Raw genomic sequence first — 6,000 nt, 5'->3', positions numbered from 1 at the left:
GCCTGGCCCTGCTTGATTTTCACAGCCTGCTTACATTACTCACCTGTTTGAATATTTGAGCTTTAGGAAAGTCTTTGTCCTTCCCTCTTTATCTCTGCAGCGAATTCAAGTCCTGTAACCGAATATAAAGGCTTTCCAAAACTTTTTGTCTGCTTTTTTTTTATGCTTATACCTTTGTACACCCTTTCTCATGGCTTTACATGGCTCAAGGTGCATGTCTAGTGTTCCTTTAATCTTATTTGATGCACCTGTAATGTGGTCTTTGTTGTATTTGCAGTCTTCTACACTGCAGAACACGTTTTGTGGTTTCCTCCTCCATTAAACCAATATACCTTTAAACCCTAAGTATTATTAATGAAAATGTAAACAACCTGAAGTTGAAATAACCAGACTTGTGACAAACATAACTACTTTTATTACATCTCTGCTTCTCACACATCACCTTGTAAACTCTTTGAAGTGGAAACCTGCTGTGGTATTGTCACTGAAGGGCTTTTTAGTTTGCTCTGGAAGATTTAATGGAGTGTGGGCTCTCGAGGGAATATACAACACAGACAGGGATTTCCTGGATAGTGTAAAACTTTTATAAGAGCTAGAGAGAGGCCTCTTGTTCATCTCCCAGGTGGCAATTGCATATGAAGAGGTGAAACGTTTCCAATGTGGATAAGAGGGAACAAAAACTTGCTTGTTATTGTCCCCTGTTCCATTTTTGCACTACATATGACACAAGTTGCTGTACAACAGAATTAAGTACCAAAAGTGCTTTGTTTTGGCACTGATGTCCACGATGGAGAGCCATCCAATAGCATACCACACTCTTGAATTCACTTACGCAGACTTTAGTGATTAAATTTGCACTTTTACATGAATCTAAGGGGAGATCTATGAGTTGGACTGAAGGCAGACCTTGGCTTGCACAGCTTGATAGTTGCAAAATAGAATATATTAAAAGGTCTTTCTGATGCCACTATCCTGCAGCATTGAAAGACTAAACAAAAGAATGGATTTCTCAGAGGGTTCTTCCTCCTGTTTAGTTCTATTAAGAAATGGACCAGCGAGCCATGAGTTTTGCAGGTGACTGATGTCTGTAGCTAAGTGGCTTGTTGCTCTCTGTAAGCCAACTTATTAAAAAGTAAAATATTTAATATCTTTGAAAACAGTAAAGATTTATGTCAGGAGGACATCTTTGGAAGGTCCTTGAGCACATTACCATTACAGTCTTAGAAAAAACTGATGTTCTACGTAAAGTGACTATATGTAGAACACATATGTATGCCTATTTTTACAGCCGTGATTAACACTGGAGAAAATTAATGAAAATCAAGCTATTATCAGACAGTAATAATCCTAATAATACTGTCTTCTGGAAAAACACATAACACCCCCCCACGGAACAACATTTTAAAATCAGTGGTGCTACTTCTGCTGTTAAGTCAGTGAACACTGTGTGTGCCAAGATTCACAGTGACATAAGACTTTCCAACATAAGCGTCCTCCCTATTACATCTCAGTTGCTTCAGCCAAAATTTAAAAATAACATAAGAACTTTACTGCATTTTGGTTCCAGTCTGGAAAATATAAAGGGTTGATGGAAGAAGTCTACAGTCTTACATTTTTGAAAGTAATTTAAGACATCAAAAAGTTTCTCATACATGGGCAGTATGATTTGTTTCTCTTACTCGTTTTAGCCTTCTGTCACCTGGTATAGGTTTGAATAAGGCAGACTGTTATAGAACAGTGGTCAGAAACTTACCATTCATTATTACCCTCTTCCTCAGCAGTAGCTTCTATACATTTGGGAAATATTTTTATTAAAATCCAAAATTTTTATAGGGGATAACTACAGAAGACAGAATGAAGCACAGACACTATGACTGAAATAAGTGTGACCTGAACAAAAGAGTTTGAAGTGCAGCAGCAGACAGCACGATTAGAAGTAAAGGAATGATTGCTTTGGGTCATAAGTTTCTGTAACCAACAATTTACACATTGGCAGTGAGAACCTGCTCTGGCTAAAACTTGGCATAACAGCTTATTAAATGTTAAAGACTGCCAGTAATTAGATATTTTCAACAGGAATTGTGAAATTTACGTGTATTTTTCAAAAAGTGGTTTAACAAAATACACTATGGAACACAACAGTTGTATTTATGTTTTGCACTTTCTTTGGCTTCAGTCATATAGAAAATATATCTGATGTAATACAAGGCAAGCAGTTGCTGAAGGTAAGTCCTATATGTCTTGATATGTCACCTATAGGTACACACTTGGAAAGCAGTAAAGTAAAATAGCATGGCATAAGCTAATTAATATTAATGATAAGAATATGGACTCCTTCTTATACCATCTTCCTGTCTTTGCTTCCACTAAATTCTTTAATTTCTAGAGAATGTGATATTAATGCAGAATGCATCATGTGTAACACAACATACAAAATAACCATCTAATTTTTAAAACTATATGTGTTCATTTGTTTTAAGAAAAGCTCTGTCAATTCTAGTTTGACTTTCAACTTAATAAGATGGTATGAAATGTTGTGAAACCCGGGTGCTAATACTATAAGATTGTGATTGGTCAAAATAGAGCACTCTTCATGGAGAACAAACAAGAGAGAGCAGATTTATGCTTGAGCCTTTATTTTCTCAATTTCCATCTTTTCTGCTGCCCATAAAGAAATGTTTTATATTCTTGTCTACTTCGGACACTTAGCTCTTTGTAAACAAAAGTGACTTGTTGTAAGTGAGAAAGTAAAGCCAGCCTGTTACATCTTTACCTGTAGTCTGTGCATAGAATTCTTTCCCACTCTTGGGTGGCTCAGTAACTGTTGTACTTGATTAGATTTGCTTGATTTACAAGTGAAAATTTTTCATCCAACTGCAAAAACTACGCATATTCATGCTCTCTGAGTCATCTGTTATAAAGAACAATAAAAGTGTTCATTTGAACAAATGAGCAAAATGAATAACAAATGCAAAGAATCACGCCCAATTCTCAGCTATATATTTGCAGTTACATTACTGTTTAGGATCATCAAGAGTAAAGCTTTAGGATTCTAATACAGAGAAAGACTTAAGTTTAAGAGGAACATAGTGGCTATGGTGAAGTCATATTTTATATCTTGGTGTATTTTTCCTTTAAAAAAATCTATCAAAGCATCTTTTTCTTTAGTAATGGCTAAACAGCATTGTTGCAAAAGAAAGGAATACCGATGTTTTTTTCCCAACTCTTTTAATTGTATATTTTATCCAGACTTGGAACAATCTTGAGCTAGTGTAAATGTACAAAGTCTTGCAAAAAGTCAACTGAGCTGTGACCATGTCAGTATTTCACTTTATACATTTACTCAGTTTCCTGCTATCTGGATTTTATTGCTTTCCCTGTGATATTAATCTTCATTCATAGCTTCAAATAGTTTCAAAGTTCTTAATGTGACAGCGTTCAGTCAACAAGAAGCTCGCATCTGTCCCCACTTGTCTTTGCTTGGGCCCATCTCAGGAAGTGAGAACAAAAAAAGTGGTCAAAAAACCCAGATGAAATAAAACCCTAAATGTACAGAAAGTATTTATTACAGGCTTTCATTTAAACACTGGACAAATATTAGCAAAGCTCACTCCGGAAGAGTTAGAGTAAGGTCCATTCAAACTCCTAAGGGCTACATAGTGCTCAGGCAGAGCTGGAGTCAGAACAAGGAATTGCTTGGCTCCTGTCCTCAAATTTAGACTGCTGTAATGCAGTTGTTTTTTGTGGTGGATGGGACACTAAAATTATTGCCCAATGAGATCTACCAGACCAAATAGAAGGCATGCTTGATGGTTCAGGAATAAACCTTTGTCTTGTCAGCTCATTTCATGTGTACGTGTTTGCAGAACTGAGGCTTAAGGAGAAAACTAAATGCAGGGAATATAGGAGCATTCCAAATCAGTATCATATGTGACACAAAGCAACCAGTTTGCCTCAGTACTTGCTGGCATCAGTGGCTAAACTTGTGGAACTCCATCCCATTCACATTTCAACTCTTGATGTCAATGTAGTAGAGATAAGGTATGCTGGAATTTTTGTTTGTTTTTGTTTCTAAATCATCATCATCTTGGCGAGGCTTCGCGAACGAAGATTTGGGAAGGCTCTATCCACATTTGCTACAGGCACGTTGGTGGCTTATGAGGCCAATACGTGACAGACATATCCGATTGCAAAAGGCGCAGCAGGAAGACTCCTTAGATGGTGTATTCTGCAATACACGGTTCTTTCTGCGCTGCCTTTTTTCCTCGAGAGTGATCCTACGTGTGTTCTCGAAGGAGACAGCTGCGTTATAGATGGTGTGTCTCCAGGCCTCCCGATTGGAGGCCAGAGTAGACCAGTTGTGTTGATCAATATGGCCAAGGCTGAGATGTTGTTTCAGGGAGTCCTTGTATCTTTTCTTCGGGGCTCCTCTCATGCGGCAGCCAGTGGCAAGTTCACCATAAAGTAGGATCTTAGGGAGGCGGTGGTCCTTCATCCTTGAGACGTGTCCTGCCCATCGCAGCTGTGTTCTCAGTAACATGGCCTCAATACTTGTGTGTTTCTAAATACATTACTGTGGATAGATGGTTTAGTGTACAAAGGAAGAGGTTTCCCCATAACATGGAAGAATAGATGCGCAGCTTGGTTTTGCTTGGAAGTGACCTAATTTGAGACTAGAATGGGAAGCGTGAGTAAGCAGAGAAAGGAAACATGGCTTTTGGATGGGTATCTCTTTTAACCCTAGAAAATTATATTGTAGATGCACAATCCATGAAGTTGACAGATGTATTTAAGCATGACAGTCATCATTATCAGGCTCTTAGAATAATTAATGTAATTGTGCTACTTCGTTTGCTGACCGAACAACTTTATTAATATATGATTTTTAAGCATTCAGAGAAACAAGCTGAAGACAGATTTGAACATGTTTCCTGTGGATCTTTAGAAAGCTAGCCTGCCTTTGACATCTCATGCTTTTTTTACTTGTTTTTGTTTCATTTTGATCTGTTCCTGCATGGGATTGTGTGTATTAGCTATGACCACTGTTTTAGCATACGACTTATTTTCTGTCAGTTTTAGTATGTTTGATTTTTGTGGAAGCAGTATTGTAATCATCCAGATCGGTGTTTTTTAATGCAATCTGTATTACCTTTTTTTTTTGCTATGTAATACAATGTAATTATTTTAAACACTGGCAACAATGTTGCAGTGCTCTTAATTTTTGAGAAGCCTTTGCTTTATGCATCCTGTGCTATGTTGTTACGTGTATAATTTATTGCATGTACATTTAATCAGTTTCCAAAATATCAATCAACTAGCAACTTCACTGTTTCTCAGTTTATTCCTCTAGCACTTCTCTTGCAGACTTCAGCCCATAACAACCATTTTATATCAACAAATATTTAAATTTGTGTGAATACTTGCAAAAAAAACCCCAAAACATTTTAGCCCTGACATTAACACAAATTTACTGCTCCTGAAAGAGTTCACCATTTACAGTGCCTGAACCTACTGCAGCCTGATACATGTACAGAAGCACAGTGCAGTTTGGGAGCAGGAGGATTGCTAACCAGTACACTCATACATGCACCAGACTTGTGATTGCAAAATTAAACTTCTGGTGTCGTGCAGAATGCTCTGTTCTGCCATAAAGCTGATATATTAAAGATAGTCAATATGTAAAGGTTACTGCTGTGCCTTTGTTTCAAGAATCAATTACAGAGGCACTTACAACTATGTATCTCTAAACCTTTTTATGTAAAAATTAATGCATGCAGAGAGCACCGGAATGTTTACTTAATGTTTCTTTCAGTGTGCAAAATATTCAGATATACCTTTTTTTGAAAAGATCTTTAAAAAAATTGTGTCATTTCATAGAGCATTATCTCTCATAATAGGAGGCACATTCTTTTTCCAACACCATGTCCTGTTGCTCCCATTAGACAACCATCACCAGGAAGAAATGTGGGCAAACCAGGTTTTCATGGTACTCTCCATGAT

At 37.2% G+C, this 6,000-nt stretch overlaps 1 protein-coding gene across 10 annotated transcripts in view; it reads left to right on the top strand.

Moving 5' to 3' along the window:
* The window catches only part of ADGRG2 (adhesion G protein-coupled receptor G2), a 64,003-nt gene that overhangs the window by 5,008 nt on the left and 52,995 nt on the right, over positions 1-6,000 (top strand). The window lies entirely within an intron of this gene.

The sequence above is a fragment of the Lepidothrix coronata genome, unplaced genomic scaffold (assembly GCF_001604755.1).
Source record: "Lepidothrix coronata isolate B3197 unplaced genomic scaffold, Lepidothrix_coronata-1.0 Scaffold191, whole genome shotgun sequence".
Taxonomy (NCBI): domain Eukaryota; kingdom Metazoa; phylum Chordata; class Aves; order Passeriformes; family Pipridae; genus Lepidothrix; species Lepidothrix coronata.
The sequence above is the reverse complement of the archived record's forward strand: the minus strand, read 5'-3'. Positions and strand labels throughout refer to the sequence as shown.